At 43.0% G+C, this 26,447-nt stretch overlaps 1 protein-coding gene across 2 annotated transcripts in view; it reads left to right on the top strand.

Annotated features, from left to right (window-relative positions):
- Positions 1-3,088: 3,088 nt before the first annotated feature.
- The window catches only part of HRAS (HRas proto-oncogene, GTPase), a 70,191-nt gene continuing 46,832 nt past the window's right edge, over positions 3,089-26,447 (top strand). The window contains exons 1-2 of one of the 2 annotated variants that reach the window (XM_044425882.1): positions 3,089-3,443; positions 23,939-24,012. The gene's annotated coding sequence lies outside the window, so the exon portion shown is untranslated. The remainder of the gene's footprint in view (positions 3,444-23,938; positions 24,013-26,447) is intronic. The other variant, XM_044425881.1, reaches the window with a different exon arrangement.

Raw genomic sequence — 26,447 nt, 5'->3', positions numbered from 1 at the left:
GTACTCGAACTTTAAAGTCTCTCTTTTGTTAATGACAGTGATGATGGTTCTTAATGTCACTATTGACTGCTGTTCACTTTACAAGGTTGAAATATGGTATTACTGTATTCTGTTATAGTTTATTAAATAGTTTAGTAAACCATTTGATTCAGAATATTTTTTTTCTTGTTTTCCTAAAAACTAGGTGCGTCTTATGGTTAGGTGCGTCTTATAGAGCGAAAAATACGGTAGGTCCAAGACCAAATCAAACTAGAACTTTCTTGGAAAGCAAAAATAATGAAACTGAGTCTGTTGTACTTTAGGCACATCACGAGAAGGCAAGACTCACTGGAGAAGACAATCATGCTGTGGAAAGTCAAAGGTAGAAGAGGAGGAGGAAGGCCAAATAGCAGATGGAAGAATTCCATAAAGGATGTCACAGCCTTGAATTTACAAGAGCTGAGCAGGGTTGTTAAGGGCAGGACATTTTGAAAGGTATTCATTCATAGGATTACCATAAGTCAGAGCTGACTTGACAGCATGTAAGAACTACAAATTAGCATGTGTGTGGAAATACTATTTCTACTACTACTTCTTTTGCTTCAAATACATCTACACCTGCTATTGAAAACTATGTACTCAAGATAATACCTAAATCTCTTGGTTCAGAAATTGCCCACCACTAGCCTAGTCACTGGGAGCAACTTTAGTTCTCCTACGAATGGTGCCATCAAGTACACCAATTTGTGGCTCTGCAACTCTGTTGGCTACAGAGGATGGGAATTGTGGGCCAAAGCATCTAGAGAGACACACTTGCCCACCCCGATGTTTGCCCTTTATTTGCAAGTATTTGCCATTCATTCTGAAGGAGAATTTTAAGGCCCTAGCCAATACACACATTATTTGTAGTAGTGTGAAAGCAATCATGGTGCAGAGTTCATACTAGCATATACAGAGGTACCGTGGCTCACGAACTTAATCTGTTCCAGGACTCTAGTCGTGACCCAAATTGGTTGTGAGCCAAGTCAAATTTACCCATAAGGGTCAATGTAAATAAGGTTAATCCGTTCTGCAACTATTTTTTTTCTCACAAAAATTTGAAGTGACAAAGAACGACAAATATCACAGCCATCTCCCCTCGCAGCGATCATGTGGTAGGGGGGAGATGGGTGTAATCGTGGGCGCACTGGGGGGAGGTGGGTGCAGGCGCAGGCCCGCTCGAACAGGGAACATGGGAGCCATTGTGGCCATCTCCCCCCCCCCCCCCCGGCACGTGCTCGTGCAGGGAAGGCAGGCAGGCATGCTCGCGATCTTTACCCAATGCAGAGTTTGCGACCTGTGGCAAAATTTTTATGAAATTTCTGTTTGCGACCCAATTTGGTCGTGAACTGAGGCGTTCGTGAGCCGAGATGCTACTGTATATTCAGGTTAAAGTCATAGTCCTGGGAATAATTCCCATTCCAGACACTGGGTAGCTCAGTGTCCACCAGTGAGTGGGTGTACAATGTTCACAATCTGTATGTTCACTGATCATCATGAGGATGGGCATTTCAATGACAAAATATAATCAGACTATTTTCATCTACATGCTCTGAAAAAGTAGAAAAATCCCACTGTTCATCATGCCTTAACCATTCATGGTCAAGGTCATTTAATTAATTCAAAAACCCTTAATGAGACTAAAGTTCTCAGAATCAGGAGGGTTAGAGGTTTAGAGTGGCAAAGCTCAAAGGTGTTCCCTACATTCCAACCCCCAAGAATATACCAAACATCAATTACTTTTGAGACTGTGCTCTAATGGGCCACTGTGATCTGCTTTTGTGATAACAGAACTTTGTGATGCGACAATATCACTATACTTAAGATATTCTCCTTTATGCAATACAAATAAAATAGAGGAACACGGCTGGAACAAAAAGACATATACAAACTCTCATTGATTATGCCAGCAGATGTATGATAGCGGAGTATCTTAAGATGTGTGTAGAACTTGTCTGTAGTAAGTTGTACACTGGCATATAGAAAGGTCCTCTGTCCATTGAAGACTTCATGGTGTGGGGTTGTATTTCCAGTTCTGAAGCATAAGTCATTTTGGTACTGTTAAGCACTCTCCAAATCTAGGTTTGTTAACCCTCCTGGAGAACAGAGATATAATCCAGCGGGGGTGTGGGATTTTAAATCGGCTGTCCCCAACCTGGTGCCTTCCAGATGTGTTGCTCAACTCCTGTAATTCCCCATCTAGCTTAACAGGGAGGTATCAGCTTGGGGAAGACTGTTTTACATCACCAGGGACCAAGAGAGTGCGAATCTTGCGAACGACCCTCTAATTTCATTCCTTTGTGTGATTCTCCCGTCTCCGTCGCCCCCCGCCCGTCCCATTTTCCAACAAGGCGGGTGTGGTCTTCTCACACCCTCCTCATTTCGCAGCTTGGCACTTCGCATCATCCCTCCCCGTGCAGGAGAAGCAAGGGAAGACGACAGTGCAGAAGCAGGCCTCTGTAGGAGCAGCAGCTGCCGCCGCCTCAAAAACAGAGAAAAGGCGGGGAGCACCGATAACAGTCACGACGACGCAGCCAAGCCACGTAGAGGGGGGCTTTGACAATATTTTAAAAATTAAGACAGAAAAAGGAAATAGGGCAGCTAAGCGAAGAGTTGCTTAGACGGAGGCAGAAGGAAACATTTGGCCAAAAAGGGAGGAAAGTGGGGAGGGCGCCCCGCTGCCAGCCCAAAAGGAGAGCAGCTTTTACTTCGATTGGAGGAAGCGGCGCGCTCTAAAAATAAGCTCTGCGAGAGGCAATTCCTCCCTCTCGCCGCGCTACGCCCGTTTCCTCTCTCCTTCTTGCGAGCCCCCGTAGACCTCCCAGCGCCCAGGCCAAGGCGGCGGCGGCGGCGGCGGGCGGGGCCAGGGGAGCAGGGAGCTTGGGGCGTGATTGACAGGTCCCGCAGCCCACCACGAGGTCGGAGTAGCGGGGGAGCCGCGGCCGGGTGCCCGAAGGTTGCGCCAAAGCACCTATCAGCTGCTCCGGGAGGTTGTGAGTGACTAGTGGGCGGCGAGCGGAGTTTGGGCGTGTGCTGTTGGCTGCCTGGGGCTCGCCTTGTGCTGCGAGCTGCACACATACACATTGTCCAAGCCGCCTCCGCCGCCACTACAGTAGCCTGCGAGCGGGCGGGCGCCTGGGCGTTGGGTGCCAATGCGGGCAGAGCGCTGCAGGCAGGGGGCTCCTCCGCCGCCGAGGTGGAAAGTTCACCCCTGCACCGGGCCGACGGAGAACTGACTAATTGCAGGCAGCCTCCTTGCAGGCAGAGGGGCCGCCTCAGGATCTATCCAGGGGGCTTCCAGCCCCCACCCCTATGTAAAGTTTGCATTTTCTCCAGGGCTTCGCTTAAAAAGCCCGACTTGTTCCCCTTGGAAAGCGTCGCGCTGCTCTTCTGCCTTGCATAGGAAGCAGACCTGCGGGGAGTTGGTAAGTAAACCCCCGCCATATATTTAGCTTTTGTGGGGGGTGGGTGCCTGTTTCTTCTCCGGTTGAGTCTTATTGCTCGTAAAGTAATTCCTGAGCAGCAGGAGCAAGCGAGGAGAGCAAAGGCAGCGCCGAAGCGTCTAGCGATCCGTGGGCGTCCCCGTCTCTTCTCATCCTGCTGGGAATGTTCAAGGGGCGGTGGGTGTTGCAGGAACAGGAGTCACTGCAGTGGCACAGGCGGCGCGTCCCAGGGAACGTGTGTCGACTGGGGGGAACTGCTGATAGCCAGTCGCAGCCCAGCGTAGTGCAGCAGAGCTTTCCCCGAGCCGAGGGGGCTGCTCGGTGGAAGCGGGCTGCTTGCCTGTCTGCTTCTGACCGTCCCTTTTCCTAGAACTCGACTGTAATCCGAGTCACCAAAGTGAGCTCAGAAGGCCACCCTTACCTACCGCCCCCCCCCCCTCCAGCTTTGTTTCTTTGCAAGTTGATCAGAGTCACCCGAAGTCCTCTTGAGGGGGCGGGGGAGGAGGCAGTAGTTGTGGGGGGTGGCATGTCCTTTTGGACAGAGGGTGCTTCAGGGACGGGGGAAGGAGAGGTCCTGCTATCTGACAGGGGTGGCGGCGGGTGTGAGGGAAATGGCCTCGCGTGATAAGTACGTGTGAAGGAATCGGTGTACAGTGGGGTGTGTCTGGCTGCATGTAGACTTAGGGCAGGGTGGTGGGAGGAACAATACTGTGTTCAGAGGGTGAGGGGAGTAGCCACTTGTATTCTTCAGGCATGTGGGTTTCATTCTCGGGTTTTTGACTCCTCCCCTTTGTTGTTAGTCCTTCACTCGTAGAATCCAGTTTTTGCTTTTTTAAAGTGTGGTTTTTCACGGCTAGCTTTATACAGCGGCTACGTACTTAATAGAAAGCTGTGGGGCGAGGCGTGTGCACAGACGGCGGGCCAGTGTTTTCTTTCCTGTGCTTCGCTTCAGTAGTCACCTTACTGCAGCCTCTGTCGCCTATGTAGACCTGCACTTCTTGTTTGCCCGAGGAAATTCAGATCCCAGGCGTGGCATTTTTTCCTGCTGTTCTCCAGAATCTGCCACTGACTTTGGGACTAGGAGGGTGGGAAGGTTAAAAATCACCTGCTTGCCTATCTCCCTACCTCTTTACGGTGACTTTGTTTTCTGTAAACACTTCCTGTCAGCCCAGAGACCATTAGGGTGGAGAGGAGGGGAAGGGCATCCTTCCCTCCAGAAGAAACCCACAGCCAACTGTGACATTTCCTTTACCTATCTGCTTTTTTCTTCCAGAGTCTTTGTCCCCTTGGCTTTATGCCAAGTCTCTGGGTACCTCTGCATTTATTATCACTCGTTTTTCTGGCATCTATCTCCAGTTTAGGGAGTGGTTTGAGATGACAGCGAAATAAGTTTGTTTGCAGCTGCAGATCTAGGGGTCTGTTGTTCTCTTAGCTAGCATGTGAAAATGCCTGCAGTAACTCTTGATTCTCATTGATAGGTCTGAAAGGTTTTAAGGGAGAAGGACTTGGCTAGTAGCTGTGCTGTCCCTGTGTGGAACAGAGAGGTCTTTCTCTCCTTCTTGGGGATTCTTAACCCTTCCCTTTGATCAAGGCTGCTTTCCAGCCTGTAGTAGCCTCTTGGTATGACTGTGCACTGAGTGAGGAGGGGGTAACATGGCTTCCTTTCTTGCTGGTTGATGCCACTCCCAATGCTGCAGACTGTCACTTGAGAATAGTTCCTGGGGACTCCAGTTCTCCTAGTCGATGGTGGGGCAAATCCCAGGTGCTGAGTTGCCCAGGAGCATGAAATTGTCATGCTGTATGCCTGGCAGAGTGACCTCCCTAAAGCTTCTGTACTAAATGCAGGCAACTAGATTTGCTGCTGCCAGTGCCTAAGCATTTAAAACAGGTTTCCATCCTTGCTTGGGCTAATGGCTTGGTGGTAATGTCTGCCTATACTGAGCCAGCAGAGGACTATATTTATTCCCTGTAGAAACTGTGTAGGAAACATTCACATCCTGTTTCTAAAGGCAAAGTCCTCCCAGGCAGTGGGATCTGACCACTGACTAAGTGTGCAGTGACTCCCAGAGGAATCCTGTTGTCTTATTCAGAACCCACCTGTGAGCCCCACCCATGGAAGCGGATGTTACTGCTCCAGGGCCCCTTATGTCATGTTGCTGTCTCCAAACACTTAGCTTTTAGCAATCCACCAATCTGGTGGGGGCCTGCCTAAAGTAACATTTGTGAATCGGAGTCTGAAAAAATAAGCAATTCTTTAACATACTAAATAATTCTGGCTGGTAAGAATCAGAAAAGCCTGAACTGTGCAGCCCTTGCTCAAAGATGTGTGTGCAGCTTTTCTTTGGGGACTGAGGCTGCTGTCTGATACACACTTACTTAGAAGCAAATTCCATCAAAATATGCGGGACTTATGTCTGAGTAAACATATGTAGGGCTGCTTTTGTTAATCTGATAGGACAGTGTTTATCTGCAAAAATGGTGGTTCATCAGTCAAGGATGAGGTCCCTTTCTCTTAATTGACAAATGAATGGGGAAATAGTTGAAAATTAACAGTTTTAAATTGCAGCTTTGTGCTTCCTGATTGAAATCACTGGAGTAAATTAGTTATTTGTCCTGATGCTAACGGGTGATGGTGGTGAACTCTACTTCATACAGGTAGAACTTAGCCTCCTGTCTTGTTCTTTTTAGAGAGGTACTTAATGTCCTTCTAAGCCCTGTCCCTGCCCTTAAAATCTTGCCTCTTAATCCCAGATGGTAAAGACTTGCTGCAGTTTCTCAGTGAGGCAGGGAAGCCGCACTGTATATGCGGAAGAATGTGCTTTATCTTTATTCATGTATTATATGATGAAGTCGTAGCATTACAAAGCAAGTTCTGGAGCTGAGCTCTGACTGAAATTGAGTCCTTAAGAAATTAAGGCAAAGAAAGTTTTTCCTTGTTTGGGTAAGACAGGGTTGAGATGTATGGGTTGCAGCATTTAAAAACATTATATAAACTATTTTTATGAAGTGAAAAATGGAGCTAAAAAGTATTTACTTTTAATTTTGTGCATGAATTGATGTTACTTTGAGGATTATTCTCTTACCAGCTGCCTAGTTAACAATTCTTTTTATGGAAAATACATGTATGTTCACCTGTGGCTTAGGATAGAAGGCAAATTTATTGTTGTGTTTTACGGGCATCATTGATAACCAGTGTGGTATACTGGTTATTATGCTGGACTGGAACATGGGAGATACGGGCTCTAGTCCTTACTCTGCCATGAAGTGCAGTAGGTGACTTTAGACCAGTCACTAACACTCAGTTTAAGGAGATAAAATGGAGAGGATTATGTAAGCAGCTTTCAGTTCCTTGCGAGAGTAAAAATCTGGGAAATTTGGCCCTTAGACTGAAAGAGATTCCGCATCCCTGCTGCACAGTCTCTGAGTGCCAGTTGCTGGGTTCAAAACAAATGGGGGCTGTTGACTTTGTGCCTAGCTTCTGGGCTTCCCAGAGGTATCATTCATAGTGGTCTTGGTGGTAAGATAAGCTGCTAGGCTCTTGCTCTGAACCCGCTGTAAGCTTTTTCACACCTAGTTGATTGTTGGTGTTACAGTGGCATCAGTCTTCCACCCTGTTGAAAGCTCTGGAAAGATCACAACCCATTACAGAGGCATATCCAGATATTGGATACAGGAATTTGTTCCCTTGTACCTTTGTTCCTCTGCTTGTCTTTCTGTTCTTTGATTCCCTTTCCATTTTTAAAAATTATAATTGTATGTGGATGGTGCCACACACTAGGAATTAAGTATATTTCTAGTGTGTGGGGGCCTGATTTTTGAAAGGCAAGGTATTTTTAAAAATGAAATAAAATAGCATTTAAAAGAACTTTAAGGAATAATACTATCATTGCTGAGTGAAAGAACAACATATAATTTGAGTGCTTAATTTTATATTGCTTCAGCTATATGATCCTCTAAACAAATGGATTATGCAACCCTTTTCCATAAGCTAAGGCAGCCTTACCCATCCTGGTTCCTTTCAGATGTTTGGACTACAGTGCCTAGCATTCCTGATTATTTGCTAGGCTGTCTGGAGCTGATGGAAATTGAACTTTTAACTTTTTCAAGTGCATCCTATGCCAAACACCATTACTATAAACCACATACTCTTATGTCTCCTCTTAATGTCCTGCAATCCTGTAATCCAGGCATGGAGAGTATGTGGCCCTTCAGATGTTGTACTGCAGTGCCTATCATCTCTCATTGGCTAGGGCTGATTGGGGTTGTAGTCCAACAACATCTGAAGGGCCAGATGTTCTCTGTTCCTGCTGTATAGGCTTATCTAGCAGTAAGTCCTATTGGGATTTACTTTCCAGTGCAGATTCATGGGATTGCTGTGTAGACCTTGGTTCTAAATTCTACAACAGATGCATTACCCCCTCCCCCCAAAATACCCCCTCTTCTATTGTGGTTTCCTCCTCATGTTGTCAGTAAATGTGAACTAATATTCTTTCTGTGTTCCTTAACCTCACTTTCATTGTCATATTTTTAATTTAATCACACTGCCATTGACTATCCCTCCAATTTAATGCTAGTTCTCCATAAGAAGAGTAGATGTTAAAGGTGACCACCAAACACTGCCCCTCATATGATGACCTTAAGGAACTATTGGAAGCCATAATGAAATTCTGCTGTAAGGAGGTGGGGAGAGCCAGTTCTTTGAGCTGACAGATGAGTTGATACATGAGGATTCTTTGTCCTTTGGGAATTCTTTGACCTCCTGTTGCTACTGAGACTTGATGGCAAAAGGGGTCTTGGATGTAGCTCTAACAGTTGGAGTTGATGTTTCTGGGGATGCTAGAAGGCAGCAAAATGGAAATTGGTTCCTTGAGTAATATAATTCCTAGTAATTTCAAGCTATTGATTTCTAGTTTGTAGTTTATTTAGCACATATATTATGTTTCTAGAAATAATTGTTCCTAGAAAGGTTTTACGCAAGCTTTAAGCAGACACAGAACAGTATCTGGAAATCTTTCTATTGTTTGTTCAGGGAGATGACAGCATATGCTAATTGAATGTACAAGAGAACTATATATTTGGAAATCTAAAAAGTGTTTGGGACTTAACTTGTATCTAGAAGGTTACTTCTTATTTGTCTCCTCTCTTCTGTCTTTTATCCACTGGAAGCTTGGAAAGTGATTTGGGAACGTGTATAACCTGCTAGTATGGTGTAGTGGTTAGAGAGCTGGGTTGGGACTTTGGAGATCTAACTTTTAGTCTCCAGTCAGTCATGAAGCTCACTGACTTTGACCAAGTCACTGACTTTCAACCTAACCTACCTCACAGGGTTAGTGTGGGGATTAAATGAAGAGTAGAAGCCTTGTGTAAACCTCCTTGAATTCCTTGCAAAAAGAGGAAAAAAAGGAAGCATAATGTAGCTGATAAGTATTTTTTTCCAAACACTAAATCGTACAACCTTATCCTATATATGCTCTCTTTAAGGTAAGCAACACTATTTAATAGGATCTACTTTCAGGTAATTGTGTATAGGATTACAGTCATAGCCCTGTAGGTGGTAAAATACTTCATAATCTGTGAAGTACAAAGAAGAATTCCAGGGAATGAAATGGATGTGTATAACCAGTGAAAACTTTATGCAGAGATACTGCTAACTGAACATGTATAATCTGTGGCACTCTGTGTGGTTTGTTAAGCAGCAGTTAAATGAAAAGTAGGACGAGGTCAAACACTTGCTTTCCATATATTGGTTCATGTTCTTTGACACTTTCATAAACTTTTTGAGATCATTGAAAGCTACAAACACATTTTAGCCTAGTTAATTGATCTCCTTTATACTGTCAAATATTATATTGAATACTATTTTGCTTTGCTTCTGCACAGTAAACTATGGTGGGTACTTGTGTTATTTTTCAGTTAATTCATGTAAAATCGCCACTTTTTGAATTCTGTCATAACTTTTCCCTTCTCCAGATTGTCACATTTATTTCCACAGTGTGCTTCTCTAACTATTCACATGTTAACAAACTATGGCAGGATCGGCTTGTTACGTGTGAATACCAGAAACATGGTGAAACGTGGCTTGTTTGCTTTCTGTGAATTGCCACACTGAACCAACAGTGTGTGCTAATCATTGCTTGTTGTGATGTGTGAAGCTGGTTACAGTGTTTTTCTGCAGTTCTCCATTTTGGACAGTGAATTTGGTGGCAGTGGGGGCTGTGGTGGCTGCAGCTGCTTGAGCTGCTATTTTCCACTGCTCTGCTCACCTCGTAGTGGCTGAGGTGCCAGTGTACTGGGCACCGATTGGCTGCCCCTGGGTTCCCTGCCTTCGCTCCCAGCTCCCTGATGCTCTGCCTCTGTGTCTGCCATCTGGCTGATTGCCCATCTCATGCTGTCCCCCTTTACATGAGGTTGCACTGTCCCTTCCTGTGCGAAGGTCAGTGGAATGTGGAGGGAGCAGGCTGGAGGATTGAGGGAAACAAGCTATAGCAGGTTGTTGAGTGGCCAGATGTAAGATGGGTTGTTGAGTCCATCAGTCCATGATGGCTTGTCATAATGAGCAGTGTGGACCAGTGTCTAAAATCAAATTGAGAACGTGTAACAATTTTGGAAATTTATTTATTTATTTATTTATTATTAAATCATTTCTATGCCGCCCCATTCGCCGAAGCCTCGGGGCGGCTCACAACATAAAATTAAAATACAAGAAATAAATTAAAATACAAGAAATTAAAACCTTTTTGGAAGAGACCTTAAATCCAGTTTTGCTGGAGCAATCAAAGTTCAGCTATTCCATCTTATTTTACTTTTATCTTCAATTTATGAATCTTGCTAGAAGACAAGAGCAATATTTATCTTATAACAGCTTCTCTTGCATGTGAGTGTGGCTAATTGGGAGAAAAATTAAATGCACATTCCAATTTAGGTTTCACATTCTCAGACTGATTGGAGCAAAATCTCTCTTAAGCCTTGTGATGAAAATCATTAAAGTCTTTATCACTTCTTCTGTTTTCATATGTTCTGTAATGTGAATAATTGTTGTTCATAGACAATCTCTTTGTCTGAGATTGAAACTCCTGTAGGTGAATACTGGGTGATTGCTTGTTTCTCCAAGCCCTCCCTCTGTTTAGTTTGATATATCAAAGCTCTGGTACACTGCTTGCCCAGAATGGCAGAAGAAATTTATGCTGCATGATCTTTTGGCTTTCTGAGCACTAGTATTGATTTTGAGAGCATAGGTATAAAAGTTCTTTTTCTTCTGTTTTGGCAAAAATCTGAAATGATGCAAAATATGCAGTCCTTTCAAAATGGTAACCTATGCATGAAGCTGCTGTATTTCTAGAATAGGGATAGGCAACATGTGGCCCTCCAAATGTTGTAAGACTGTAACTCCCCTTAGCGCTCACTATTGGTTATGCTGGTTAGGAATGGAGTTACAGTCCAGCAAAATAGACACGGCCACAAGTTGCTCACTGCTTGCCTTTGAATCTTGCTGTTTTCTGTAAGGATGCCCTGATGCTTTATTGCAGGGATTGAAAACTTGTAGAGAAGAAGCAGGCATCTTAAACACGGCTATATAAAGTTTTAAGTAAGATCCTCCTTTCTTCTGCCCCTTTCCCCACAGAACTGGTTTGATTGACAGCATAATAGAATAGGCATGAGTGAGAAATGCCTATTCAAGTCTCATTCCATTGTGCACTTAACATGCTTGTAGTTCCTGAATCTTAGCATAAACTGAAATGCAGTTTGCATGTGTGGATACACTTCCAAATATTTTTTAAGTGTGCAGCATCCAGTGTGGCCACTGTACCAGCAGCCCTTCCTGCCAATCCCCTTGTGGAAGTTAGACCTACCACTTGTGCAGTAGAGATTTTATACCTCCTTTATGAAGCTCCGGAATGATAGATATGCTTGTTTCTGGATTTGAACATATTGCAAAGGTCCCCTATATGAGTTTCACTGACCTGCTGCATTCCAGACATGAGTGCTTCTGATAAAACTGCATTGCACAAGGATGGGTTTCACTTATGGAACAGAATCTGTGGGGCACAATGGAACTGGCAGGGGTACAGTGCCCCATTGTATATTGCCCCTGCAAATGTGTGCATTTTTGAAAAGCACACAAAATTCAGGTCTTAAAAATTTGCAGGAAAAATGGACAGGGTTTTGTTTTTTTTTTCAGACAAAAATTGCAGTCCAATGTGGAACTTAACTTTGAGGGGTGGGGGATGAGAAGCTGAGCAAAATTGAGCTTGACAGATTTATCCATCTCTATGGTAGAAGCAATTTGCTTCAAGGAGAAACAAGTGTTTGACCTGTAAAAATACTGCATTCATTCTGCATCCTCACTGTAACAAGAGATCTTTATAATGACATATAGCCTGGTAGAATTTTTACTAGCAATAATGTGCTTTAACAACTTCTGTTATGTTCAGTTTTGAATTTGGGATTCTTGGTGATGGGAAAGGGTTCTGTGAAAATCTTTCAAACAGAATGCAGTATGTTGGTATTGTAGTATCCTGATTCTCGTGTCCAAGCCTACTCCATGCTAGTTAAAATTATAACTTCAGGACCTGGTACAGGAACTCTGTAGTTCCTGCATTGTAAGTCATTGCAAGGATTTGGTGCTCAAAGACAGCTGGACTGTAGTCAGACATCAGCAGGCCCAGCTGTGTGGCCTCAGTAAGTTTACTCAAACACATAACAACCCTGAGGGACGTTGCTCATTAAATTTTGTGGACTTGAAAGTGCTGAAAAAATGTTATGTGCCATGACTTTTCTATTGGAAGGGGAATAGGACAGTTAATAGGTTTAGCAGGAATGGAGTGGGAGGACTGCTAGGAATAAGTTGGATTGCATGTGATTTAGCAGTAATTAAAATTAATAATAAATTTAAAAGTACTTATTCTTTTCCTCTGACCTACTTGAGAGCAGCTTTAATTATTAAGAAACTTTGTTAGTTAAATTCCATTTTATTTGCTCAGTCTCCTAAGTTCAGGTGCAGTTTTACTGAAAAATGTAACTGAAGTGAGGTATTTTAAAGAGTGCTTTTTATGTTGCTGCTTGTGCAGCATCCTTCTAGGAGTGGCTGTCTTCAATCCTGATGACCTTCCTTATCACCTTTCATATTTTTGAGGGGAACCCCCACCCATGTTTTTCAGTCTTGAATTTCAGTCATGCAAGCCAAGCTTTACCTGTCAGGTGATTTGTGCTTTCTCACAGCTTAGGAAATTTTCTAGAATATGTGGGTGGTATGATGTAGGTTACCTGAAAGATAATCTCCACCTGTGTAGACCACTAGGATGTTCAGCATACGTTTTGGTGCCTGTGTCATATCTTGCAGAAAACCCATCTGGCAGCAACAGTAGGCCTTCCCTGTGGTGACCCCCTCTTTCTAGAATGCCTTCCCTGTGCAATACTTTAGGGAGTGATGGTCATGTGATTTTCACAATGACTAAAAACAGATTTATTTATCTTAGCTATTTCCAGCCATCAATTCACTTGAATATGGTTATATTTTTAATGATGCATTGTTTTGCAATATGTTTTGAACTGCTTCCGATTTTTAACATGGGAATTAATAGATAAATGTTGTGGAAGAAGGACAGACCTTGCCTTGATTTGTTTGATAGTTCCTATTCCAAGTGCATGTAGTAGGTGGCCAGCTTGCACACAGCATATTACTGTTTTGTTGAGTGCATGTAAACCATAAGTTAAGCCCTGTCCATTTTGCAGGAGCTGATGTAAATGGCTAAGTGGAAGAACATAATTAGCTCAGAATTGTTCAGCAGCAACTTACCCATTTTATCCTCTTGGCCTAGTTATCTGGGAGGGATAGGGGGCCTCTTCACAGACACTGGGTACCTCCTGAACTTTTTTTTAGTTTTTTGGACTGGGCCTGAGTTAATAGCTGTAATTTAGAGTTGGAATTAGGCTCCAAACTGAGCAGTGTCAGGTCACAAGCAGTGGGAAGTTCCATTCCAGTAGAAAAGAGACCCAGTATACATCAGGGTAGCTAACTTGGTCCACTCTGGGTATGTTGTATAACCCGTTCCACCAGTCCTAGTGAACATAGCCAATGGTTAAGGATGATAGGAGATGTTGTCCAGAACATCTGGAGGTTGCCTGTCTCCAGTCTGCACAGTTCTCTCCATCACATAGTCAAAGGAAGTGTTGCAATTGTCAGCTCTTCAAAAGGTTCTGTAGCTGTGAGTTTAACAGCAGTCTGATCTGCAGGCATTGGCCAGTGGTAGAGTTTATCTTCATGCTGTGAAAAGCTTTACCTGCTGCTGCTTGAGCATCAGGCTGCTGTTCAAGGCATTATAGAGGAATATATTGTGATTTTCTATCCTGTGGGAAGCCCCCTATCACTGCCTTTGTGAACGTGATGCTCTTCAGATCTGTTGGGTTACTGCTGCCACAAACAAGAACCAGCTGTAGTCCAATACGTCTGGGTGGCACCAGGTTGTGGATGACTGCCCCGATGTATGCAGGAATGAAGCAGGAGGGACCATCTTCAGGGCTATGACACAAATTTGGGGAAATATATCTGATTATTTTATCTTATTTACATCCACGTGACTCTTCTTTACATTCTAGAAATACTGACTTGAGGATGCAACAGTATGGGAGACTGTATATTGAAATGCGTGTTCTGAATGGAGCTCCTAATTCCCTCTAAAACATGTCATTTAAGTGAATGATGAGTACATTTCGTTTGGACTTTTAATCCAGCTACTCATTTATTATTATTTTTATTACATGGTATTTATATACCCTGCTGTTTTCCTCTTGCAAGGAACCCAAGACAGTTTACATTGTTCTTCTCTCTCTCTTATCCTCACAACAACCCTGTGAGGTAGCTTAGACTGAGAATTGGTGACTGGCCCAAGCCACCTACTGAACTTTATGGTCAAATGGGGACCTAACACTGGCTCCCCTAATCCAGCGCTATAACCACTATACTACGCTGACATTGCTCCCTTATCTCTCCTTGTTCATTAGGATCTGTTTAATATTGGGTAACTTTATATATAATTCTGGTAATTGCAGTTATAAAGATGGTCCAGACCTTACATACATACTTTCCCTGCACATATACTGTGCATTATGTTTGAAACTGCCTGTAGGCTTCTTGGCTGATTTCTTAGATTATTTCTACAAAGCCACAATCATGTATACACACTCATTTGGGACTAGGTCCAGCTGCATTTTCTAGGACTTCTGAGAGGAAACCTAAAAGTAGGTTGTAAAAATATAGAATAGAATTCCTTTTTTACTTAAGAAATAGGCTTTGGTTTATATGAATCCATATTGGGGTACTGAGCAAAGAGCTTTTCAGTAGCTAAGGAAGAAATCTAGCAGGCCTGATTGAGTAGCTTGAGCAAGACAATGCAGCATTTTGCTGTATCTGCAAAAAGGTATTTGCTGTATCTGGATAATCCTGCCATTCCTCTTCAGCCCCCAGTGTTGGCTAAGAGGCTGGAGGATGAGAACTGTAGTCTCAGAAGTCTTTCTGAAGTATGACTAATCAGAGACTTCAGCATACAGGGAGAATACCTAGGCTGACAGCCAGCATCGTCCCCCAGTATTATCCTGCCTCCATCATTTTTTTAATTCTCTTTTGTTTTTTTTGTATATTTGCAGACTCATAAGATTTCTACTCACTCTGCTACGTAGTGGGGTGGATTTGTAAGGGAGCTACTGATGAAGAGGAAAGTAGGGATGCTTTCAAGAAAGGGCTCTTTCAAAGTGTTGATGTCTACTTTATGATTTTGCTCAGTGTCTTGTTAAACATGTCAAAGGGTTGTGTACAGGTAAGTCCCTCAGTGCAGAACCAGGAATGCAAATTCTTTCTGGTCTTCCCATCTTGAGCATGGACCATGGTTAAAATGTCACAGCAGGGCTTTGATGTGTTGGCCACCGTTAAGGCTAATTTTGGTTCATTTTCTTACCTGGAAAATGGGGTATACCTTATGGTAGGGAAGGGATTAGCTCTGCTGCTTACATTCCTGCATGACATAAATGTTATGCAGTGTCTGTTTTTGGTACTGTGCTGAGCTTTGGAGAAAATGTTTAGTTGTTGCTGGTTAGTGGTTTTGAAATTATTACTTGTTTTATGTTGTGTTTATGTGTTTAAATGTTAAATGTAAACTATCTTGTGAGTGCAATGTGCCCATGAAAGTTGGATTAGAAATCCTTCTAATAAATAAAATAGAGTCATATCCATTTCTGGTAGCAAGCTTATGTGACTGTCATGTGTAGCTTTTTCTGTGGACTCATTCCTGTGATCTCCTCCACTCCAGTCTACAAACAGACGCCCTTTTTCCTCGATCCTTCTCCAGATCATCTGTTCCTGGACTTACTTCTGTACAAGTGTGGGCTAGAAATTATACACCATACTCTTTATGTTGGAGGCAGGTGTCCTCTCCTGAGGATCAACATATCACTGACTTCCATTTTTTCCCCAGTATATTGCTTAGGGTGCATTTTGTTCCAAAGTCTGGCAAATGCCAACTGTTGGCTCATTATCAGTAGTAACTGGTACTTCATAGCTTTGGCTATTATGGTGCAGAGGAGCCATTTTATGAAGCAGAAGTGACTCTCTTGGACAGATGGAACAGCACAACAGGAGCCTCGCCCAGTTGTTTGAGATGTGTGAAATAGTGGATGCTATCTCCAGTATTAGGCAGTGGCTCCAATGTGAAGGACCAAAGCTGTAATATGCAAATGTGATGCAATATCAGAGTCTTCACTATGTTTTGTAGTTTAGCCTGATCAGTTTTATATTCTGCTACTAGAGCACTATGTCGCCGATCCGATTGAAATCCATCAATTTGTCCTTGAGTCATCATGGCCAAGCAACGTACACTAAAAGTGCAGTTCTGTGCATGATTAGACAGAATGAAGTCCTATGACAATGGCTGGATGGTGGGGGGTGGATGCTGGGAGTTGTAGGATGCTGTCTAAAACTGCACAGAATTGCAAGCTACAAAATAACAAGAACTGGCTAGCTTAATAGGAACATTCAGTGTCTGTGGAATTACACAATAGCTTCCAGGAGTAGAAGCTTCATAACATACAGCTTAGGTTTCGATTATGATGTTTGTATATATTTCATTTTTATACCACCCAATAGCTGAGGCTCTCTGGGCAGATAAGAAATATTTTTTAAAAATAAATTGAAACACACAAGCACACACAGCAAAAACAGTTGAATCAGCATAGAAACAGCAGAGGTACAGAATAAAATGCAATATTTAAAAAATGAAGCTGAAAGTTAAACTGTTAAAATGCTGGGAAGATAAAAAGGTCTTCGCTAAAAAGGATACACTTGTTTAGGGAGCACATTCTACACCCAGGGTGCCATGACCAAAAAAGGCTCTCCCCCTGGTAGCCACCCACCTCACTTCCTTTGGAAGGTGCTGCTGGAGAAGGACCCTTGAAAATGACCTCATGGTCTGGGTAGGTACATATGGGACAAGATGATCCTTCTGATAACCTGGTCCCAAGCAGTTTGAACTTTGAATGTTAGTGCTAGTACTTTGAATTGGGCTTGGCAGCCAGTGCAACTGGAAGAGGACTGGTGTAATATGTCCTTGTGAGCCAGTCCCTATTAACCATTTGATATCGAGACTTTTGCTGCAATACTTTTAAAAAACTCATTGCACGTTTTCATGTGACCTGTTTTCTGTGTCGTATTTGTAAGTGCCATTCTGTGCAGCAGGGTGGTTCCTTTTCTGAGATTGTGCAAAGACTGGGACATATTTGACATCTGCTAGTTGCTGGGTAGTTTTTAATTGTGCTAGGATAGGCATATCTTTTGACTTTTCTGCTGCAAGGAACATCTGGAGAGATCTTGTGAGAGCTAAGAAGTCATTTTTTCCTAGTGTGCTTTGTGAGCCAACTAGAGAACTTTGGCTGTTGGGCAGTTTGGAAATTAAATGAATGAAAGAATGAATAGAACAATAATAGTGCCATTTGCACAGAATCACAATAGTAGAGTTGAAAGGGGCCTGTAAAGCCATTGAGTCCAACTCCCTGCTCAATGCAGGATTCTAGTTAAAGGGTCCCTGACAGATGGCTGTCCAACAGCCTCTTGAATGCCTCCAGTAGCGGGGCACCATGACCTCCCCAGGTCATAGGTTCCATTGCTATACTGCTCTAATAGGAAGTTCTTCCGAATGTCCAGCTGGAATCTGGTTTCCTGTAGCTAAAGCTCCTTATTCCTTGTCCTTCCCACAGGGATGATTGTGAAGAGATCCTGGCCCCTGTTCAGTGTGACAGCATTTCAAGTGTTTGAGAGTGCTTATCATATCTCCACTTAGTCTTCTCTTCTCAGGGCTAAACATGCCCAGTCTTTCTTCATAGGGCTTTGTTTCCAGTCTCTTGATCTTATTTGTTGTTGTCCTTTGAACCTTTTCTAGTTTGTCTGCAACTGGACACAGTATTCTAACTAGTGCTGAATAGAAGGGAATCAGTATCTCATGTGATTTGGAAGCTATACTTCTGTTAACACTCTTGCACTTATATTAATACAACTGCCCTTTTTTGCAGCTACACCATGTTATTGACTCATAGTCAGCTTGTGATTTACAACACTTCCAAAATCCTTCTGACTTGCAGTATTGTTGAACATAGTATCTCCTATCTTGTAACTGTGCCTTTGGTTCTTTTTTCCTAGGGCATTTGTCCCTATTGAATTTCATTCTGTTGCCTATCAAGATCACTTAGAATTTTGTTTCTGAGTTCCAGGGTATTAGCTATCCCACCCAATTTTGTGTCATCTGCAATTGCAGGTCATTGTTCAGCTGACTTCTCATTACAAGGTGAATCTAGCTAGGCCAGCCTCTCCACACTTGGTAACCTTCAGGTGTATTGGACTGCAACTCCCAGCATCCTCACTCAGCATCACCAGTGTTAGTTTAAACTTTTGAAAGCTATAATGCAACACACCTGGAAGGGTGCCAGGTAGGTGAAAGCTGTACTAGTCTGACTTCTGAATGTGAAGTAAAGCAAACATTTTTTGACAGTTGGAAGTTGCACCCAGTTCTCATTTGAGTGCATGTGTTGCTGTTTACTCAAAATGTGATTTTAAGACATCAGTGAAGGTTTGAGAGCATCTCTTAAAAAATCATGATCTCAGGAGCTGTTGCATTCTGCTCTCCATGATTTACATAGATTGATGACTCAGGCTACAAACCATTATTGTATAAGTGGTAATCTTGGTGCCAAAAAATTGATGTGTATCAATTGTGACAGCTTTATGTCATTGGAATGGCACCATCTCATATTTGCTAACATCTGGCCTCTTTTGCTACAAGCTCTTTTTAAAAGCACATTTGCTCCTGTTAAGCTCTTATTGAACACTTGGAAGTTGATTTGGGTCACTTCTGTGATTATGGAATTCCCTTCCATAAGATGTAATGACGACCACCACTTTGAATGGCTTTAAAAAGAGATTGGACAAATCCGTGGAAGAGAAGGCTATCAGCAGCTGCTAGTCCTGATCACTGTATGCTATCCCCTGTATCAGAGGCTCTTTGCACATCTATGTAAGTACATCAGTTACTGGGGAACATGGCTAGAAAGGTGCTTTTGAACTCATATCATGGGCAGGTGTTTGGATAGGACTGGATGGACTGCTGGTTTGATCCAGCATGGCTCTTCCTACTAGGGAGGGGGAGCATCATGCCTTTCTAGAAGGGAAACAGAGTATGAATTTAAACAAGGAGATACTCAGTGAAAATGAAGTTTTGGAAATATAAAAACTGAGAGAAGGAAATGTCCTCTTCCTTGGTGTGTAATGAATGCAGCTTTTTGCCTTTAGAGTTTTCAGGGGGGATTGCAAGTCTTTGGAGCTTCACATTAGTAAAGGTTGTTTTAAAAATTTCAAAAAGGACACCAAAATACTTTAAACATTCTTCTAATAGAACAAGAAGAAAAAGGTGATGTGTTGCATCCATTTGCCATAATTAAGTTTTTATTTGTTGGAACTGGATGGAGTAGTTATTAAATGCTGCAGAAGAGAATGAGGAAATACCAGCCCCAAGGAGCTATATGCATCCAGCTCAGAGGAAAAATAATTGACTGGTGGGCCCTCTGCAGGTGGCATAAGAAGTTCCTTCTAGTGAGGAGGGAGTTGTAGGCATGATTATTGCTAGACCTCTGTCCTCTGTCCAATCTATTTCCCATGGGTCTGGATCTATTCCTGGGTGAGCTAAGTGTCCATTGGTACCTGTGGAAAGTTTTCTTCTCAGGTTAATTGCCACACAAGGGCAATCTTTTGGTGGATAGCATTGCAGCAGAGAGCGAGCGAGCGAGCAGTTTTTCATATGTTGCAGGACCCCGCCCCCCAACCTTTCCACTACGTGGTACTTAGAGAATATCTTTCCATTGGCACTAATAGAAGTTTTCTTGAACTCGGCTTCTCTGCATGGGGGGGGGGGGGATTTCCCTCACAATGGGGAGGGAAAGCACTGTGACCTCCCCAAAGTCTCCCCTCCGCAAGACAATTCAGCTAAAAAAAAGAATTCCATTAATACCAGTGGAAGAGTGGGCCCTTGAATCTTTTAAGTGCCTAGCAACATGCAGGGTGGCAGGGGTGGCAGATCTGGCAGTTTGTGTTTTCAATGCAGTTGTTCACCATACTGCATGCAACTTCAGATGGAAAGAAAAAAAAGAAGACATGACAAAAAGAGTGCAGCAAAGCTGCACTACCAGAAGACTTGATATGGAAGCAGTCTCTGGTAGTTGTACCTGGTTCTGAAGTGAAAATGAGGAGTGGGGTGGGGTCACAAACAGGCTAGTCATTAAGCTACCGGGGAGAGAATAATGTACTGAGTTCAGGGTATATTTAGAAGGAAGGAATAACAATGTGCAGAGGAATGCTTATGAACTTGGATTCCTTGGTTGCTGCCCATGTGTTTCTCACAAGCTTCCCCAACCTGATGCCTTCCAGACATTTTGTACTACATCCTTTCCAGCATGCACGTGATAGCTGGAGATGATTGGAGTTGGAAGTCCAGAGTATCTGGGTGCTCGAGACGGGTGGTGGGGGAGGTTGTGTCACAGCAACCGGTTTGTAGATGCAGCTTGTATAAATCATCAGAGATGGTAAAAAGTTGGGCAAGATTGTGAAATAGACTGAACAGTTAGTTGGGAAATTTAAAATACAATGAATAAAGATATGGGTTGGGCTTTTAAAATTTTAAAATAGTCAGATGGGAAGAATTTTTTTTTTTTTTAAGTCAAGAGTGGTATCTTTGGGGGAGAGAACTCCCTTTCAAAATGGCATCAAGTAGGGCTTTTTATGGTGTTTACAGTGTTGCCCTGAGGAAGATCTTCTTGCTGGTGGGTCACATCTAAAGTTTCCTTTAGAATCTTTGATATGTGAATTTGTGTTTTTTGTTGCTGAGAAATCAACATTTGCTACAAGATCAAAGAGATTGGTGTACTTTGTTGATGACCAGATTTGAATGGCACATTGTGGATCATTGTGTTATTTAACCTACAACAAGCTGCAGAACCCATGAGCTCCAGGGTGCTTGGGCAGTCTCACATTCAGTGATTATTGTGTTGTGCAAACATGGGTTGAGCAAAAACAAACCACTGGTTCTTATATATACCAAACTCACCATATTTGCATGACAAAACAAGCCCTTGGCCAGGATTGTATATTGAAAATGGTGGCCACATGTTCTACATCCTCACCATTGGGTAAATTTATCATCATCATCATCTTGCATTCATATCCTGCCTTTTTTCTTGTGAGGAATACAAGGGGCTTACATAGCTCCATTTTAATCTCTCAGCAGCCTGGTGAGATAGGTTAGGCTGGGAATTAGTGAGTGGCCCAAAGTCATCTAGTGAGTTTCACGGGTGATTGAGGTCTAGAACCTGGGTCTCCTGGGTCCCCAGTCCAGCAAGCTTGCTACCATATCCCATTGGCTCTCAATTCATGACGGAGTTCTGTGTTGTTGGAACAGCTAGGTTCACTCAAATTTCAATGTGGGTTTGAGTATGGATTGTTGTTGTGTGGTGTGATCTCAAAAACACTAGCAAACCATGACTTACAAGCTACAAACAACCCATGAAGAGAACCCATGGTTTGTTGTCATTTGTACTTTGTGAGTTATCTGTGGGTAAAGTCCATAGTCTGTTTGTGTGACTTGGATTGCACAATACGATGACCCGCAATTCAAAGACAATCCATATTCAACCCATACTCACCTTGAATAATAATTTATTTTTAACATTTATATATCACTCCAGAGCCTAGAGGGCTCTCTAGGCAGTTGACAATAAAATGCAGTAAGATCAACAGTACATTAATAAAACAAACAGTGAAACAGTAAGTTGGAATAATAATTGGCCATGCCCCCACTCCCAGGCCCTGGTACCCAAACCCATGTTGAACTGGCTGTGTTCAGTGTCACCCAAAGCCTCCGCCCACTGAAGAAGCTCTACCCGTGACTGACAGGTGGGCTTGGCTCTCTCTCTCCTGTTCTTGCTCTTTCTCCCACTCACTCACCACGTTGAGGCTGTGCTGGAAGGCAGTGCAAGAGAAGAGTTATGGAACTGAGGATGGTCCAGGAGAGTGGGGTGTGGCAGTGGGGTCAGGAAGGCAGAAGGTAGCTACCCTGCATGCCACCTGCTGAAGAAGAATATGTTGTCTGAACCTGGTCATTTGCCTGGTTCACATGCTCATAGTGGCTGAAACAAGCTGCCATGGCTAAGTGCATGTGCTTTGCTTTCCAGGAGGATGTCCTTAATTATGTATCCAAACCTAAGTGGCATGGCTTGCTTGGTGTATGCAGCAACCCTCAAATAGCCTGTGGGTTGTTGCTGGGTTGCTTCAGCTGCCATGAGCATGCAAACTGGAATAGAGTCAGAGAAGTGTTTCTGCAACTGGTGAGAGGGAGTTTCTTCTTTTGTGCACAGACTTTTTTTTTAAAGGAAAGTAAGACTTTTTTCAGTTTTTGGATCTTGAAAGTGAGTTGTTGCTTAGCAAATGTATTTTCCCAATAAAGCACTTTATGACACAAAACTGAACTGAAGGACAGTTGAAGTCAGGCACTGCTTTGCCAGATGACTTTTGCTTCATGTTTGGACACTTAAAATTCTGGCATTCCGCTTACTTCTGCTGCTGCCTGAATTGTAGAATCCTGCCACAAAAAAAACCCTGGAAGCAGAAACTTCCCTGCACGCAATATGTTGCTGCTTGGGAAGTGACTATGACCCAATTTTTAATAACTTTTGAGAAAGCTCTGCAGGGGAGGAGGAATAGAAATCACGCAGCACCATCTCTTATTCTTTTTATCCTGAAAGGAGATCAGCATCTTAGAAACTTGGTGCTGAATTCTGACACTATTGAATCTGACTCCTAAATTTACATGTCTAGGGGCCAGTGCAGATTTACAATAATACTCCTGTTCTTGTAAATATGGTTGAAATGAAGAGTTGAAGTACAGGCAGTTGACATTTCAGCAGTAGTTCTCCTCTGGAAACAGTGTGTTTTTCTAATCAGACCACCAAATTGTGAAACTGCTAATACTCTCAGGATTTTGAATTTAGCACTTCCAGTGTTAGAATGTAGAACAACTTCTCAACAAATATAGGGATGGAATTAGAGGAACTTAAACATAGTCTTTTAATCCTTGGGGAAAATAATGTGCTTTACAGTTCCAAATAATATAGCAACAGCATAATAATCATACAGCACAATTATCTTATTTGCATAGCAGTGGCTGTTTGGATAGTAAAGAATGCAAGCAAGGAAAGAAACTATCTTTGCTTACCGCAATGTGCACATTAAATTTGCCCTGAGGCGCACTTTGTCCTTTTGCCTGCCTGGAATGCCATTGCATGTTAGTGCAAGTATGCACACACCTCTTTCACCGCTTTCACGTATGCCAGAGATCAGTTTTAAATCCCTTCATGGAATCTGTACAGCCCAAGTTTTAATTATGTCATGTTGTAACCATATATCATGTAAGGGGTTTAAGGATTATCCACGTGCTTCCTAAGTTTTATCTTCTATTGTATAACAATGCCTAGACACACACAGCTCTACTGCAAAATGTTGGATTTCCTGCTTGCAAAATGATGGAACAAAAACGAGGATGAGGGACCTTCTTCCAATCCACATGTACTTTCCAGCATGAATATATGCAAGCAGGAGCTGCGACTAATTCCATCTCATTTCAAATATATCATTACATTTTGTTTGTTCCCATGCCATGTTTTAAACCATTCACCTTAACAGCATGGACTTGGATCAAGACCTGCTGTTCTGCAAGCAGAAGACTTCGTCTGTGCCTAGTAGTGGCTCAGATCCAGGAGAGGCTTCTGTAGCTGCACTAGTGCTGGTGAGGTAATCTGACAATTTTCCTTACCCCGTGCAGCCACCAGTGCCACCTCTACCTTCTGGAGGGTGCAGAGAGCAGGGAGAAGATTATAACTTTCCCATCTGTTTACAGGAACATCCAGTCAACTGAGTGCGGTTTCGAATCCATCCCATTACATGTGAACCCAACTAAGGAAAACAGGGAATGTAAGCACTGCTGAAAGTCCATTACTCAAATGTGGTTTCTCAGGCATGGCAATAAATATGATCTTGCATCAAATGTGCAGAAATCTAATTTCCTCTGTTCCAAAACATTTGCAGTTGTTCCTTCATATTCTCTGACTATTTATAAAACTGGAACAGTGAAGTGACCACTTTTCTCAAATGGCTAACCTTCTTGCTGAGAATATCCTGAAAAGATGGTTCCATGCTTTGTCAAAGCATGTAATCATGGGCCCAGTTCTTACGTTACATAAGCAGCTTGGATGCTGCTTTGCTGGGACTCTGTCCTGTGCCACTTGAAACAGGTATGAAATGCTGGGGGTACGAAGAATGTGGGAGCTTGTAGAATGTCTTTCTAGCCCAGAATCATCCACTCAATTGGTGGTGGTTCTCCAGACTTTCAGGCAGAGATCTTTCTGCAAGAGGAAAGTGCGGTCGGGGTTACAACCTGAGATTTTCTGCCTATAAGCATGTGCTCGCTTGCTGAACTATACCCACTTACCCCCAGATCAGGCTTAGCAGTATCGATTTCCATAGACCTGTTCCTCATGCGATGCATAATTCCTTGCATTATGAATGCAGACATGGAACCATTGCTACTTGGGCAACAATTGAGTTTGGGTACAAGACCAAAAGGTTATGTGTTACAGTGAAGGACACATCAGTTGTCCATGCTGTAGATCGAAGACATGATTACTTCACCCCTTCACGCAATTTCAGGCAAAGAAAGGGAGGATTAAGGAATGGGCAGGAACTGGGAACAAGATGGAGAGATGCTTGGGTTTAGGGCAAAATCAGTGATTGAATGGCCCTTTGTAGGGGAGTGGGATATGTTTTGAGACTGCAGTGAGCTTTGTAGCAGAATGGCAGACACCTAATAAAATTGCAGGAGCCTTGTAGAGCAGCTCATTCAGTTCTCCTCCTTGATGCAGGAAATCCAGAACTAGGCTACAGTATTCCAGCAAGTTACACCCATCTGGTTGAAGGCTTTCAGGGAGGTCCCTTTTATTTCCTTTGGGATATTTAGAATTCCATTTTTAGGGGGTTTTTTAGTCAGCAATAAGCAAATGAAATAACAAAAATAAACAAAAGCAGCACCGCATATTCTGCCTTAAAATGGAGATTAAAAACTAACAGGCCAGAAAATCAAAAATGTCTGAGCAAGCAGAATGATGTCCATCTGAGATTTTTTAAAAAAACCTGACATCAGATGAGTCTCCCTGTAAAGAACACTCCAGAGTTGGAGCAGCGGGATCAGAAAGATCCTATCCCTGGCCATATATCCTGCTTAAGGCAGGGTGGGAGAAGCCTGGAGATGGACCTGCAAAGAAGACCTTGGTACTTGGCCAAGTCCATGTGGGAAGTTGGCATCCAAGAAGTGACAGAGCACCTGCTTTGCAGGTAGAAGGTCCCAGATTTCTGGCATTTGATTCCTGGCATTTCCATGCAGGGCAGGAAGACTGTTGCCTGAAACCTGGAGAGCTACTCCCAGTCTGTGCAGATAATATTGGAAAGTCACAAAAATGGATCAAGGGTCTCACTTAGTAGGAGGCAGGTTTCTTTGTTCCTAAACACTTGATCCTGAAAGCCCCTATTCTTGCCTGTGCTATATTTAAATACTGTGCATCTGTGATGTTTCACAACTCTCTTACTCCAGCTCTGATCAATTATATGTTTTCCAGTGGAACAAAGCATGTCAAATAGGCAAGCATACAATGCATCTTTGTTTCTAAGCAGGAAGGCTTGATAAGACTTTGCAGGGAACATAACATTACAGGGATGACTTTCCTAATTCTAGAAATATCTGGATTGTGCTTGTGTTAGTTTCTCTTTTATTAGGTAATCTCTGACCTTCTCTCTTGAAGACATCCCACAGTGGCCAGGTCGAGCAAGAACTTGTCCATGGATAGCAAGAATTTAGTGGAGTGAGATGTGTTGATCAGTTTCCACCCAGATAAAGAGTGATAGCTCATAGTTGCACTGAGATTTTGAGTGCTCTCCTGTGTGTGTGTGTGTGTGTGTGTGTGTGTGTGTGTGTGTGTGTGTGTAGGATGGATCAGGATGTAAACACATGCAGTCGAGAAGTCGGGAAGCTGAATCGGAGATATGAGCACAGTGGCTCCAGCCCTACTGCATAAAGGCAAACCTGTTTATGAAGGCAAAGAGTTCTAAATACTACGTATCAAATTCTGCTTAATGGCTTGCCTGGTTGCCAGGTTGATTAACCCTTGTCTTTGTTAATGCTGCAAAAAACACCTATGCATCTCCTTCCTAAACATTTTCTCTCCTATGTGCTGATCTGGAGTTTTTGGTTAGGCAAGCAAGAAGGAGGAAGGTACTTGGGCCTGAGAGATAGATCCTTGACCTGGACTTTCCAAAAACATCATTACCAACACAGGACACACATGTTCATGTGAAAC

This window comes from Varanus komodoensis, unplaced genomic scaffold (assembly GCF_004798865.1).
Source record: "Varanus komodoensis strain SLA01 unplaced genomic scaffold, ASM479886v1 scaffold16, whole genome shotgun sequence".
Lineage (NCBI taxonomy): Eukaryota > Metazoa > Chordata > Lepidosauria > Squamata > Varanidae > Varanus > Varanus komodoensis.
The sequence above is the reverse complement of the archived record's forward strand: the minus strand, read 5'-3'. Positions and strand labels throughout refer to the sequence as shown.